Source organism: Copidosoma floridanum, unplaced genomic scaffold, assembly GCF_036245765.1.
Source record: "Copidosoma floridanum isolate Cflo_tuat_1 unplaced genomic scaffold, Cflo_Japanese_pri ptg000001l, whole genome shotgun sequence".
In the NCBI taxonomy this organism is placed as follows: Eukaryota; Metazoa; Arthropoda; class Insecta; order Hymenoptera; family Encyrtidae; genus Copidosoma; species Copidosoma floridanum.
The window spans coordinates 2,121,628-2,137,841 of record NW_028321878.1 but is presented as its reverse complement, the minus strand read 5'-3'; the positions used below and the strand labels follow the sequence as shown (position 1 = coordinate 2,137,841).

General features: G+C 41.7%; 1 protein-coding gene across 1 annotated transcript in view; it reads right to left on the bottom strand.

Moving 5' to 3' along the window:
- LOC106636210 (icarapin-like) overlaps nucleotides 1-16,214 on the bottom strand; it is a 40,086-nt gene that overhangs the window by 10,517 nt on the left and 13,355 nt on the right. The gene's annotated exons all lie outside the window — the stretch shown is intronic.

Here is a 16,214-nt window from a genome sequence, read left to right as displayed (position 1 = left end):
GTTTTTTCGGGTATTGATTTTTTTTTGTTTAGTTTCGATGCGCTGTGGAAAGTATTTTTAGGAAGCAATTTCGCGAGATACCACCTGAGTCTCACTGGCGCATGTTTCTTGCATGTTATTTTTAGAAAAAAAAAAAAAAATTACCACCACTCGCGAGAATGCATTATTTATTGTGTTTGGTGAAAACATGGAATTTTTTTTCTGTTTGCAAAAGCATAGAGGGAAATACATGCAATGTTTTCCAACACAGGTCGAGAATCGGAAATGTGAAAAATTGAATTTCTTTGGTGAACTTTTCTTTTTTTAAACTCATTTTATGAAAAAAAAAAAAAAAAAAAAAAAAACGACATTTTGTATCCATTATATTTAATTTTATCTTTATGCTTCTTTTTTCATAAACATCAACTGGGTTGGTCATTTTTATTCATCAACGTCCCATTATTATTTTTAAAACTCAGTTATCGCGACTGTTATCTATGATTAAATTATACGGTTCAGTTTTGCTATACATATAGACTCCTCCCCTGTTAATATGATTGTTATTGTGAAAATTAATTATAACACGACGATCATCAAACAGGCAACGACATCATTTAAACAATATAAAATAAATACACGCGTTGACCTCACATGTACATATTATAGCCGCATGTATACGTATGGGAAATTAATGAGGACGTAATTGAATCCCTCTGAAGTAATAACGATCGATCCACTTATAAATTGAAAAAACGATAAAACTATGCAATGCTGTTATTTTGTAATCAAACTTTTTCACTTGAAAAAAGTTTGCCAAAAATGTAGATCATTTTGCGCTAAAAACCAAAAAATTTTTTACATGGCGAGACCCGCGCGCGCTCAGTAAACAAGTCGCGTCGCCCTGAAAAAAAAAAAAATCTCGGGATCAGTCGAGCTCGAAAAAAACTTTCAGACGGGAAATCTCACTGCTCGCTCTCCTGAAAAATATGCGAGTAACAACCGGAATAGTACAAAAAAAAAAAACGACAGAGAGAAAAGTCCAGAGAAAGAAGCGGGTGCGCACATACATGTGCACGTTTGGTGGAAAAAAAAAAAAAAAAAAAAAAAAAACAGGCAAAAACACATACGCGCGCGCGTGTGTATATATATACACGTCGGGGCATTGTCCCGGAGAGCAAGTTGGAAACAATTTCCGGCTCCGTTGTGTCGACAAAAGAGGCCGTAGGCGAAGTGATGACAAAAAACAAGCCCAAGTATAATGGAAAATACGGGCGGAAATCGCTCAGAAACAGCACACATATGTGTATCCATGTATGTATCTCGACCGCTCGAGCTCGGGGACTATATAAGCCCTTTATTATTTCGGCTGGGCACGAGTGGGTCGACAACCCCCGACTGATTATAAAATGTCCATACGCTACACGTGTTTCGAGCGCTTTCAATCCCTCCCTCTTTTTTCCCCGTTTCACAATAATCCACACAATCGATCACAATCCATTGTTTTGCATTTTTTTTTTGACGCATTAAATATTAAAATATTTTTCATAGAAAGGAATAATTTAAAAAACAATCCTACACTTTTCGTACACCTGGTCACAAAGCTCTGCTAACAATGTACACAAAAAAAAAAAAGAATAATTGGATGGATGAGAGAAAAAGAAAAAAAAAAAAAAAAAGAAAGAGTTGCATCCCCGAGTTTTGCCGTCGCAGAACGAATGCACCGTGACTTCATTAAAAAACCATCCACGGACCGCACGCTGACGCGAATTCAGAAAGCGCCGCTGCGGTGGTCCAGGGCCACTCCCCCCCCCCCCACACACATACACATTCAGCCCGGCAAATCCTATTTTTCCCTTTGCTCATTGTAGCCCATCGCGTATTCCACGCGCGCGTCCTCCGAACTTTATATTTCCATTTGTTTTGATTATCCCCAACTTGGCGCTTCATTACGACAATGTCATTCGTCGGCTATCGGGCATTTGGCTCATCGGAGGGTTTCTGATCATCACAGTTACACTTTTCAACTTTGTCGCTTTCATCGTCAAAATTTTGGTGCCCTCTATCATACTCGTTCAAAATTTACGGTACTTTCACCACACACGTGCACGGGGATGAACATTTTTTTCAATTAAAATGACAAAAAAAAAAAAAAAAACTCCAAGCGGAACAGCGCGCCATCAGCACGTAATCCCGAAAAACCGTCGAAACGGAAAAAGGGTTGGATTTAACAAAACGCTAACCTTATAGGTATACGTAATGTGCCACTCCATACAGAAAAGGGGGTAAAAAATCATTATGAGCGTAATCCCTCTTGGGCAAGCCAACAACAGCACACGTATACGTGGGTATATATCCACTCTACTCCGCGGATTGACGTGTAAATCCAATTAATCCATCGCCCACACACACATGTGAATAGGTATACCTACTCTCTCTCTCTCTGGCAGCGTAAATTTCACGTGCGTTCCACTCGACCACCACCACCACCCCCCAGCATATTATCATCCTCGACATATATATATGTGTATGCGATTCTTCTTTCGTGCGGTATACACAGCGTGACGCGCGAAAAAGCTTTTACACGTATCACGCGATGTACACGCTCGCGTTGGATGTATATATATATATCCATGACGAGTGAAATAATTGCATTTCCGCTGCTGGCGCAACGAAGTTTCTGGCACTCTATGCTCTCGTGACGCGTACATGTGTGTGTGTCCGCAAGCTATTGTCCAATGACCCGCCGCCCGCGTCCTCCTCCTTCCGTATACTACCCCCTTCAGCGAACGATTATCCAATTTGCACAGATCGCTGTCAACTGCGCGCCGCACTGGCATGACGTGGGAGTCACTTCTGGCCAATTTGTCACTGCCTCCCCCCCCTCGGCCTTCTCCGACAGCCGCGTCACATTGGCGTCACTTTACTCGATTATTTTATTTTTTCAATGCTGGAGAATTCGATGAGTTCGAGGGCTGACGAATTTTTCGGCCGGAAACTAAATTGCTCGACATGCTTTTTTTCCCCTCCGTGACTCAGGGGGAATGGAAAACATTTTTGATGTTCGGGGACTCGGTAATACGCGGGTAAAAGCTCGTTGGGAGCGTCACGGGTATCAAGAAGTGGGCCGAGGGTGTAATGTACACGAGATAGTATATATACCCGGCAATTTGGAGCACAAGATCGTACATGGTGATCGATGAAAATTAAATCTGTTTGTAGAGTTTTTTTTTCATCAATGTTAATTATTGGATTAGTATGGAATGGGTAATGGGTACGTAATATTTTATCCCCTATACGATTGCCCATCAAAATTGAAATTGCTTATATTTGTAAATGAAATTTAAATTGCAAATATTACCTTGAATTAAATACCACTCGTACATTACCGCTAATGCGAGCATTGAAAATTTCAAGATGATAATGGTATTGATATTTTGAGATGGTACACCCTAATGGTAATTTTCCTAACGCGGAAACGCTTTTATACGTAAAAATGTATATTTATTATTAAAATTAAATCAAAAAAAGGTAAATTTTTAATTGAAATCTAGTGTTTTCACGGCTTGAAAATCAAGTAAGTTTGTGTGTTACAAGTTGGACTTTTAGCGCCGTATATTGTATTGGTGGAGTTAAGTGACTTTGAGTGTAAATAAGAGAATAATCGTTCATCGGAAAGGTACGTATATATAATATAATTATTATATTATACCGAAATTAAAGCCACCCAGATATTGATGTATTTTAATCGGTTTTATTAAGCTGGATTGACCTGAAGAGTTTATTCACGGATTGAAACAAAGAAAATTGCATTACTTGGAATCGTTGAATAGTTACTGTAAGAAATTGTGAATAGGTATCTCGAGAATAGTCTAGATTTAACTGGCGTGGGGGTAGAATATCCACTGAAAGATCGATAAGCATTTATATAGTTTCACCGATTGAGCAGCAAAAATAGCGAATTTGTACGGAATCGATAAAATTTTCACAAATTCAATTATAAAAATAATAAACTTACACCAAATTTAGAAGAACAATCTCTACTTTGTCAGTAACAATAAATGCCTCGATTAATTTTTTTACCTCAAACACTACACTTTCATCTACAGATTTTCCACAATTAAATAAAAACACGAGGTAAAAATTATGCCGAAATAACGAGCTAATTTGATTCACCAATAAATGCAATCATGATAATTCCAGTACTGGCTAATATAATATAACAAAAGAGATTATTAAATGAATTTAAATGAAATACAAAACGTATCAATCGGTGGCTAATAACTAAATATCAAGTTTGGTTAGCACTCGGAGAGAGAGGAAAAGCACAAACCCCGCCGTCGTTTACTCAAAAACATCTCTGATGAAAAAAAAAAAAAAAAAAAAAAAAGGCCATAATCAGTATATACAATGCGCTGTTGTTGCAGCGAGCACACATATATTATACACATCGCGCTGGAAAAATCACACGCTCGGCTGGTAGTGGTTTCCACAAGGGTATATCCCACCATCGCCTCCCTACACACATACAGGCGGATGCATTTCTATTTATGCAAATACTCGACCCGCGCTCGGAAAATTGGCAGAGATCCGCGGTGTTTTTTTTTTTTTTTTTTTGTTGGCCCGCTAGTGATACACTTTTCTCCCCCTCTCTCACGCCCCTGCCGGTGACCCAAATCGACAACACCGTCGCGCGCGTCCTTTTGTGTATATACATATATACCTATCTTTTGTGCAAAAGCTCGGGGCGTCGAGTCTCTTTTTCGGACGCTGAGAAGTATTACATAAATTTTCGCAGCCGAGCAACGAGGGGGACTCCTCTTTCGCGCGCTAAAGGGAGAGAGAGTGCCCTATGACATAAATTCCTCGCAAGGCGTTCTCTATCTTTTCCCGACTTTTTTTTTTTTTTTTTTTCCCACTGGAGTATAAGGAGGAGGACGCGCCCGAGCTGGAATAATATATATTTCTATTACACGCGCCCCTTTTTATCGGCTCCTGCAACTGATCCATCATACATTACACACTACTGCTCACTTTTTGCGTGCAAGGCCTTTATCCATGAAGCTCTTTTTCGGGGTCATTTGCGTGAGAAGTATCGAACGGTCAATCGTTTCAGACTCGCTCGCGTATCGGTGCAATTAGCATGTAAAGAACAATAGGCCATTTTTTTATTTCTTATGGCAACATCGGAGCCTTGTTTTCTTATCGAGACGATTACACGGCGCTCCCCTACACTTGCTTCGAATGACTTTAGCTCGCAAATGTACGAAAAAGAAATAAAAAAAACAAAAAACAAAAGAGTAGTTTGCCCAAAGTGTGTCACCGTTAGAGTATAATGGTCCTTTCGTTGTCGCGTCCGATTCCTATCGTTTGAAAGCGTCCCTCGTCTAAAGCTTTCCCCGATGGCGATAGGATGTACCCTGTCCCAGACGAGCTCATACATACAGAGCAAATACCGGCTATTGGCTTAAAAAGAAAGAAAAAAAATGTGGAGTCGATTAATTTAGGGTCGCGTATTAGGAGTAGAAACGCGCTATTGCCACCTTCCTATGTCTTTATCCTATCATACCTTGTATAGCCAGCGCTGTATATGTAGGTATATACACCCGTACCCTCCACCACTAGCCCAATCCTCGCGTATACAAAATTCAAACAGTGAATATAATCGCGCTCATCCGATTACGCGCCGAGTGCTTTCACCCTCTCATGTATATATACGGTAAGGTCGTGTGTGTATAAATGCATATAATATTGTACGTGCCCGTGTGGATTGTATTATATGAAATGCAAAACGCTCGATATCGCGAGAGTCAAGTTGCCGTGTGCACTTGTACATTGCACGTATATACACACACGAGCGGGACTGTCGCGACTTTTTAATTAGAGTTAATTAGGTCGGTCGACTGACTCGTATGTATACACATGCCCACTCGTGTCTCCCCCCCCCCCTTCGGGGTGCCCGTTCTTCTCCTTCTTCTTCTTCCTCCGCTACTCCGAGGTTGTTTGCACACTCGTCTTTTCACCCTCGCGTTTCTATATGTACTCTTTTCACGAACTGGATCTTGGTTTTTTGTTTTCCGTCTACATGGACAATATATATATATACATATATATGCACCTGGCTCCGAAACTCTTTCGGGTAATTCTGGTTGAACTTGCGGGAGCTAAGCCAAGTGTATCGGACGCTCGCAGTGATTGGAAAGCAGGCGTTAAGGTTTTTTTTTTTTTTTTTTTTTTTCCATTCTGTGTGAAAGGAGTTGTGGACTGAAATGTCTCGTTTTGACGATAATCGATGGTCTAGAACAACTGTCTGATTTTCACACGTGCCACGATTAGCTGTGGCAATATGATACTCCTCCCCAAATACGTCACTCTTTCATTTAATTTTTGTTCACAAATTTTCCTGTGCTTTCGTAGGTACGAAAGAGATAAAAAATAATTGATTGCCCCAAGGGCGAGCCTCGATAAATTTGTTTTTCCCGACTTTGGGGGAGTTCTATAACAGAAGTTTTTTTTTTTTTTTTTTTTTTTTTTTCATGGACTCAGTCGTTACGTCTTATTAATAATCCGAAAGGACAGTGTATATTTTTCCATCACCATCAACAACCACCGTTGACCCAAATGTGTATAAATATATGGACTGACCATTAGTCTAGTCGCAAGCTCGTTATTTATGAACAAAGTAACGGCGCCCAAAATAATCAGCGTATACCATTTTGAACGAGTCGTACATATCTTATGGCGCAGGTACGCAATATGGAACGATTGTATTGTATTACATGCGTATAATGTATATAACACGAAGTTCCGAGAGAACGCATTTTGAGAATCGAACAATTAATTTCAATCGAAAGAGCCTTGCGTATGAATTTTTTTATTATAAACATACCACGAGACGGTGACAGCGAGGCGTCGCGAGTATCATACGATTCACCCGAGCGCGAAACCAGATACGTGTTTTGTATGTACATTCGCGCGAGAGGCGCAGAGGCGAACAAGAAAAAAGACAAATAATTTCATAGCTCGATGTACAATTGCTGTCGCAACTTTGGGCGAAAACTTTTTTCATCGAGCCTTACAGATTATTGAAATATCGGCCGCTGCTGTATAGGAAAGAAAAAAAAGGTCCCGCGACGAGACACACGAGCGTCGTTTCGCGATAAATCAAACGTCGGGAAGGGAGGAAAGGAAAAAAAAAAAAAAAAAACATTTTTCGTACCTCCTATCGCTTGATACATGTACAGTTCAAGAGACGCATGGCTCGGCCGTGACGAGGGTTCCCGTAACTCGCTTTCACCTACATTTTTATTAAATTCGTATGAGGAGGCTCCCCCCAAATGATTTATCAACCCTACGTGGTTATTATCGTCCCGTGCCAACGCGAGATCCAGTTGGTGTGGGAGTTATTCGACTGTAAAAAAAAAAAAAAAAAAAAAAACAAAGAAAAAGGAGCGCATTGCTAAGCGAGATTTGTTTCCTCTCCCTCCACTCGCGAAAGCGAAGGGCGCGACTAATGGTCCACCCCGTCCTCCTCGGAATGTACACGTGTACACACGCATATATATATATACATATAGACTCGCGCGTCTGCAGAAACGAGGGGTATAACTGGAGACTCATTTGTAAGTCAGCTCGCGCATCCTATTACGCGCGCGTTTGTTCCGCCGCCCCGCGACGAAAACACCGAGCGCGACGCGAATTCCAAATTCCGTACCCGCACCGACTCGTATTTATTTATTTATTTTATTTTTTTCCTATACGCACCCTGCCTCTCCAAACCCACATACGCTCGATCTTTGGGTCGTAGGTGCCTTTCCTTTCAGTAGCGAAAAATGAATCTTCGAGGACTGATGTGCGCCCTTTTTTCACGGGATCCCTCGGCAAGGGGTGGGTGGGGGGGGTTGCTCGTTTATTCACGCCAATTGAGTATTACTGCCGTATATGTTAAGGACTTTTAAACTATTTTTTTTACACATCCCGGGCGATCGGAGCATATGTATTCGAGTACAGATTGAATGATTGTTCGTTCGAAAAAGGGGATAGCCGCGATGCGATCTTTGGGTGTACAGTACCCGAGAAATCGAGGGATATAACGAAAACAGGATGGATGTAGAAAGAACATCGTGGAAAAGCTGTACGTAACCCTTGAAGCGAGTGGGTGCAGTTTGGCCATTACAATAAATTGCCGGGCAATGGAGACTTTTTTTTTGGCCCCCAAGTTTACTCTCTGTATATACGCGTGCGGGTATAACGTCCGAGAATCGGGGAAAAAGAGGTCGAAGAGCACTGGATTAGAGTGGGAGGGGGGGGGGGTAAAAATGTGGCGCAATACTCGCGATCGGTCCCGACACGTCGACGTCCCCGATGTTTATGACGCGAACCACGACGCGCCGAAAAAATGGCCCCACCCGTTCCTTAACCCACACACCAGTGTGCACTCCGTACGAGGAAGTGGCTCTTTTTCTCCGCTCTCTGGCGCGGACGCGAATTGGAGACATTTTTTTCAGCTTTTCGAGGCGCTGGCTCTCTACCTTTTATTTCGACTCTCCACTTTGTACGTAATGGCCATCGGACTATTTCGATACAAAGAAATAAATGATGTACAACGACGCGCGGAAAAGTGTCCTCATGTATAATAGTGATCGATAACTTTTTCAGGTTGGAGTTTGGAGAAGATGTCGTTTTTCATCGTTTCATTATCGCCAGCCCGGAATCAAATTAAATTTCAATTGCCGGGAGAGTAAGTGGCGGTGCGAATTTCGGGTTGCCAAGGGTCACGTGTTGGACGTCCGAGCCCGCGGATGTAATTGAAAATTCTCTCCGGTCCTTTCGTAAGTTGATTATCTTTTTTTCTATAGGAGAAATGGCTCGTTCATTTAGATTATTAAGCCAGAAATCCGCGCTTGGGTTGTTGGGGTTTTTTCGTTTTTCAAAGATTGGAAAAAGCTTTCAATTTACGTGGCTTGGCTCGTTTTGGCTAATCATCTGCAAATTGAAAACGGTTTTTCCCCTTTTCTCGCGTGAAACGCGTCAAGCCGCAACGCAATTACTCTTTGATCCGAAAAAGCCTCTACTGACGAAAAAAAAAAAAAAAAAACGCGACGACGCGAGAATTGAATTACCCAGTTTTATCAATCATCCGGAGCTGTATATACATTAACGCAGAAAAAGAAAAAGATCCCAAGCAACTTCCTGAGCGTGTGCACGCGACGATTTAGGAGAGAACAGCGAGATATTCCTTTGTAATTCAGCGCAATCTCGTCGGCCCCTTTTGGCCTTCCCGTATCCAGTCTCGGTGTCTCCTTCTTCCTATTTGGAGGATCGCGTCGGAGCCCACATTATACACAGTATATACCGTGCACGAGTAGCATCCATGCGATACACGCTCGCGATATCAAAGAGAGACACTCTGGAAAATAGAGGTGCGGTTTCGCGCGAGACAGTGTCTTTGCCGGCTCAGTTCGGATGAGGCAAGGGGAGAGGGGGTGTGACCCGGAAGCAACTTATCTGCGTGACAATTTATCGCCTCCACCTCCTCGGTTGGGCGCGCGTACGTGCAAGTTACAATTGGCCTTTGTGCGTGTGAGCGGGTGGTATACGCGTATACATATACATACATATAATATATATAGGGGGGTCGAGCTAGGGGATATTCGCACCCCGAGAGTATACGTGTATATATATATATATATATATATGATCTTTTCCTCCTCCTCCTCTCCCCCGAGAATTAAGTAAGGAGGGCGCGAGTTGGCATTGTTGTCTCGAGCTTCGGCTGCAATGCAAGTTCACGTCTACATATATGTATATATATCTCTACACACATGATGTACGCCCGCAGCACCTAATACGCGCAGATTTAGGAACTTGAACGTTCCCGGGGTTTCAGACCGCGTTACTCCTATTCCATAATCCACTACTCTGATATAGTATACATATTTGTTATTTGTCCCTGTAACGCGTTTATTTGTTGCTCATTGTTTGTTTTTTTTTTTCCTCATAAATGTAACTCGTAAATGTATTCTAGATGACAGACATCTTAATTGCACCTCGACTGAGGTTGTACGATTTTTCCGACACATGCGGGCACTCGTTTGCCCGGTTGGCTTTTTGTTGTGCACTCGTCCATGCGATTCCGGGGTATAACCCTACGTGTGCGAGCGATTGATGGGCACTTTGTGTGAGTTTTTTTTTTTGTGCAATGTACCGCAACAGTGCAGGGGGTGGGTTTTTAAAAGTCACTGATCGCGTGGGCTCTTTGTATCCATACATTTGTTGGAATATATCGATCAATCACTCTGATTGACGATTTTACGGTCTACTTGCCGGTCGACCAAGGTTATTGCCATTTTTTTTTTTTTTTTTTTTTTTTTTTTTTTTTTTCACCTCGCGTACGTTTAAAACTAAAATTAGGGCGAGCTCAATATTTTCTATACCCGCTCGTACAACTTTGCTCCCTGGTATGTGAATCTTTCATAAAGAGGACCATTAATGTACGCGACGTTCATACGCTCAACGTGATTGACACATTCGGAGTGAAGAGTATAAATATACCAGTACAATATACAGTATGCCCATACCCACCTACACATGTATACACGCGAGAGTTAAAATAATGGAAAATGTATATATATATATATGTATTTGATTTTTCGCAGTACTCCGATGCGAAATATTATATACATATGAATTTGTAAAACAAAAGCCATAGGGATGACAAAAGGTTTAAAATACAAACATAAATAAAAGGCTAGGCTGAGCGGGAGTGATAAGTATGGGGAAAGTCAGCGAGAGCGTGTACCATTGTATACTTGTAAAAGCCAGCGGGGCCGAGTAGACGGCTGAACGAAACAATGGGAAAATATATCTAGAGGTGAACGCACACCGCATATACTTGGTTACATAACTTGGGCGGATGAAGGTAACATTAGAGAGGGACGCGAGAGGAGTTCGTATTGTGCCGTTTTTATTGTATATATTATACAGGTATATATGTGTGCGAGCGTGCGGCTCTCTGTTCTCGTATGCGTATCGCGTTTAGATGCAAAAAGCGCGCGAGGGGAGAGAGAACTACTGCCCGTCTCATATTTATTAAGTTTTCCCGATGCGCGTAACACGAGTTTTGCCCGTTAGATGCGAATGAAAGATATATAACGTTGTTCTCTCTCCAGCGACCAACGTGATTCTCTTTTGTTTTTGTTTTTTTTTTGTAAAACTAGAACCGCGTGTCCGTTCGGTTGTGTTAGTTTTGCTAACGCATGTATAAGTGCACCCCAAGTTGGAACGTGCACACGCGAAGCTTCCATCAAGGGCCATCATCGTGCGAACTTTCTTGACCGCGATCATCGATAACATATACATATAATACACAATTGCAGCGGTGCACGCACGCGCGTGCGTTACGCCACCTCGTGCATTACACGTCCGCTTTTCCGAGATCACAGATATTTATAAATATGTGTTGTACCCGCACACTCCGGATGTCTCGGCAATTAATTTCATCCCATCTCTGCCTGGGCTGTGGAGAAGACTGGATTTTTCCACGATGTTTTTCTTACTTCGACTATTATACTTTTTCCTTTAAAGTAGAAAAAACAACAACAACAACAACAACAAATATATTATTGAAAACCTTTTAATAACTGCTATTAAACGAGGATACGAAATTTGCGATTCTACTCTCATATGCAGTGTGCAGGGATGCTGAATTACGTTATTACAATTAATTGTAGTACATTACACATCTGATGGTATATCTTTGTTACCCGAGAATCTTTTAATGTAGTATCTCGTTTGACGATCAAACGGCTTAATATTATAATTTAGCGATTTATAAGAAAGTGATGCTTACTCGAACCGCCTGATACGAAACACCATCAGTGTTTTTGTCTATCCTTGCAGGAAAACAAATTTAAATAATTGCAAGTATGGATAACATATTATATCAACTTTTAAATTGAAATGGAAAAACTTTGATTGTGCTCATTATTTTTTTTTTTTTTTCATTTTAGCCTCATAATTATTTCACGTTTATTGTCAACAATGATAAAAATAACGTTTTATCAAACCCGTTTCCGTTTGATACAATCACGCAATTATTAAGTCCTTATCGTGCAACTCATCAATATTTCATTAAAAAAAAATAAATAAATAAATAAAAAAAACGAACCGCAATTGTCGCGGCAGCTCTTAGAAATCAATCTTTCACATTTCGCCCGAAAATTTGTCTTCCACCTCTCCGCGGCACTGCACGAAGCGCCGACTCAGCATCAAGGGAAACCCGCGCCAATAGTAAAATTTTCAGCTGACGATAGAAAAGAGCGCCATCGATCGCACAAATAGAACGTGGTCAGTTCCGAGGTCCGGTTCCATAGTGCATACAGAGCGCCTCTTTGAATTCGCGTCGCGTTTGTTGCCGCGAGCTAAAACCAATGCCAGTAGGACACGAACACACAGATTCACCAGGTATACAATTTTCTATTTTGTTTCTACTCTTCACCGGTAATTCACGATTTCAGGTGTAGTCCATTCATTTTCATCCCCCATTATATAAATTTACCATATCGATCCTCCGCTCGATAAGCGGCGAGACACATCAGATAATTAAATCTTGGAAAAAAAAGGAAAGTTACGAAAGCTCTTTCGCTCGGAAAGTGTGTGACCCCCCCCTGCGTTTCTGTATTCAAAACAGCCGCCGCGAAAGAAGAAGAAAAAAAAAAAAAAAAAGAAAAGTCCCTCGCAAAAAGTACGGCGATAAATTTCCCGACTAACGCCGAAAGTCGTCAAAAAACGCGCTCGCCTATCGCGTTAAATCTATCGCCTAATTATTTAAATTAAACCGTCCGGGGCACGTCGTCGATTCCGTTACTCCCCCCGACCCCAACCCCCTTCGCGAGGGAGCGGGGGAAAAAAAGTTGGCAAAAAGCACTCCAACTTTCCGCAAACTGCCAGAGGGAAAAAGAGGCTCTGCAGGGGGAAAAAAAAAGAAGCAACTTTCGCAAGTAAGTTGCGCTGCTTCTGGCAGCCCTTGTGTATAGGTGCGCGCGGGTGTGCGAAAAAAAAACGAAGGAAAGAACACGTCGACTACCCGTGTAAGTACCTGGTGAAAAAAAAAAAAAAAAAAAAAAAAAGAGGGGGACCTTGAATGGAGCTTTTCTTTGGCGTACATATAACAATGTGTGTAAATCATCGGGACTCGAGAGGAAAAAAGAAAGAAAGAGGCCGATGTATAACACGTAACGTTGGTAATGGTAACGATAACCCGCGTGGCCTTCGTGCAGTGCGTAATTTAACTTTCGTCCGGTATGATGTAGGGGGGGGGGGGCAATGAAGTATAGGCCCACACACGTGGGAGTATAAGAGGAGCGAGAGATCTACATTAGCGGTGTATAATATTGTATGGAGCCAACCTTTCAGATTAGCTCATGTCGTGCACGCGGACGGCGACGACGGTCATAATATATATACCCGAGTGTGCGAGGGAAGGTTGACGCGACTAACCATGTACCATCGTATACGTATAATATATATAGAAGGTATACATGCATATAATGCACCCGCGTGGCCTGGATTAGCATAATAACGCGCGCACGGGCTTTTTAGATTAATTTTCGTAGACATCGAGGGGATAATATACAGGGAAAGAGCTATTGTCTGATCTGATTTCTTCGTGTATGTACACCCGTAGGCGCCAAAAAGGTCATTAAAAAATACATATTTTACAACATAGATTACTTTTTTTTTTTTTCGTGACTAAAATAAGTTTCATCGATCGCAGTCGTCGAGTTCTGAATATATAATATGAGCACGTCCATCTTTGGCGCCTTTTGTTATAAAGTATTAATGGAGAAAACGAAGTAAGTGCCGCCTACGCCTTCCTTCTTTAAACATTTGCATTAACCTCGGCCAGGTTTAAAAATATATTTTTGTACCATGTGCCCAAAAATAGGTACTCCCCACGCGTATACTTGTGCAACATGGGAAAAGAGCGCCATTGAACAGAAGAGAAAAAGAGATACCGATGACGATCAGAGAGGGACAGCAATCGGATCGGCGCTTTACTTGGTTCATTCGATGTGCACGACATTATGATGTGACATAAGCTTGATACATAAATATATCGATGCCGAGCAATCGTTGTCCTCTGCCTCGATCGCACGGTATACTTAATGTGCTGTATCGTGCATGTTTTTCAATTACACGTTTGCGCAACACCATCTCCCAGTGATAAATAAAACAGAGCCGTCCTCGGAAAATGCGGGTACATGTATACCTTTGCACGAATAATTTAGCGCTGATTTTTTCAACGAGACCATTATTTCCTACAGTTGGCGGGAATTTCCGAGAGCGATCGGGTTCCCGTTTGCGGTATACCAGTCGAATTGGGTCGCGCACGGGGTATCTTTGACCTTGGCCAATGTAATAATGCGTAATGCAGCAGAGGAGATTACACACGAGTCGTACTTTGGGACTTGAATATATATATATGACGAGGTGCAGTATAGATGGGTTATCGTAAGGGACACCGTGTCGTAAGCACTGCAACAAAGGCACAAAAAAAAGGGAAATACAAAGTGACGGTTGGATTTATCCCGAAGCTTTTCGATTTCAGTGCTGGATCGAGAGATTTTTTCGTCCAACAAAAAATCTTTCTATTATAGAATCGGGAGTATAGCGGTGTTGGCGTATACCTTTTGGTACGGGTGGAAGGGTCTCGGAGCGTGAAAATTTGATTGAATTTTCCCATTCGAAATCCATTTCGCTTTCGATCGCGTGTCAAATCCTTGGGAAAAAAAAAATCATCTCAACGCCGTACGGAAAACCGCTCGCTAGCCCATATTCTCTCATTAGTAGAAAAAAAAAAAAAAAAAAGAAAAATGAAACTCCACAGCCATACTCAGAGTCGATTTGGAAACAAACCCACCCATGCAAACAAGCAATCAATCAATCGATCAATTAATCAATCACCCGCGCCGGCAAACCTCATTTTTCGCGGCAGTTTATCAAATCCATCCTCTCGGCTCTCGATAATCGGGCTTGCAGACAGGGCATGTGTGCGTGCAGTATACTTAGTGCCCGTATATATACGTGCAGGGTCGCGTATACCACGCACTACCTATAACACGTACATATAGGTCGGGGCTTTGATTGTCCTCCAGCTGCGCGTGGCCCGGGTATGGAATAATTATGAGCTGCGCATCATCGAGAGATGCACTGCGGTTCCGCATCGGCTCTGACGGGACAATGAAAATTGAGCGCGCTAATGACGCGGGATGGGGAGGGTACTCCTCCACTGATGTATGGAGCGCAGTGCGCGTCGATCGATCCGCCGTTCGTTTTTTTTTTTTTTTTTTTTTTTTTTTTTTTTTTTTTTTTTTTTTACTACGGAGTGTCGTGCGGCGTGTTTTGGGTTATTCATTTTTTTTTCTACCTATGTATGTAGGTTCGTGGATTTTTCCGGCTTTTTCAGTTTCGAATTGAATAAAGAAAAATGTTCGAAAAGTTTGCTTCGTATGGTATTTGTTTTTGGAAAATTTCATTTTTCAAAACTCACTTGTTGACTCTGCCAGGACTTCTTGTAAATACCAACTGTCGAAGTTTATACAGGTAGGTGGCATATTTCATCCGGCGCGTGCAGTTTTCGAGTTTTTTCGGATGAAAGTATTTCCCATGAAAAATCGATTCGAGCTCTTTGAAAAATCTATCCTTATTTGATTCAATATTTAACGAATTCACACTTTGCGCGATGAATTTCCACAACTTAATTTCACAGAGCTAAAATAGAGTAAAAAATAAAAAAAAAATTTTGAGTTTTTCCGTACATCGTACTTTTTCCCATTTTCCATAGCGTCAAGTAGGTCACCGGTGTACACCGGCTCAACGCGGACACTCCAAGTTATTTATCGAAATTTATGTGTTACCTTGCAGTCCAACTTTTAGTATAGGTATACGCGCAAATGTACTTTTCATGTACACGTCTTATCGGCTTCGTCAAATTTACTTTTTTCTTTTTTTTTTTTTTTCTTCAAACACGCAAGGACACCGTCTTGCTTTTTTTTTTACCTAGAAATGCATCCAAGACGAGCGCGAGTGTGGGTGTATAGGTGCAATATTGTTACATCACGCAGTTGAACCCTAATCGGTCGGAAGCGAGTTATTCCACGTGTCCCTCGGCACCAAGCAATCCAATTATACACACCGGCAAAGCAAAGGGACCGCTGGAGGGAAGCCGGACGAAG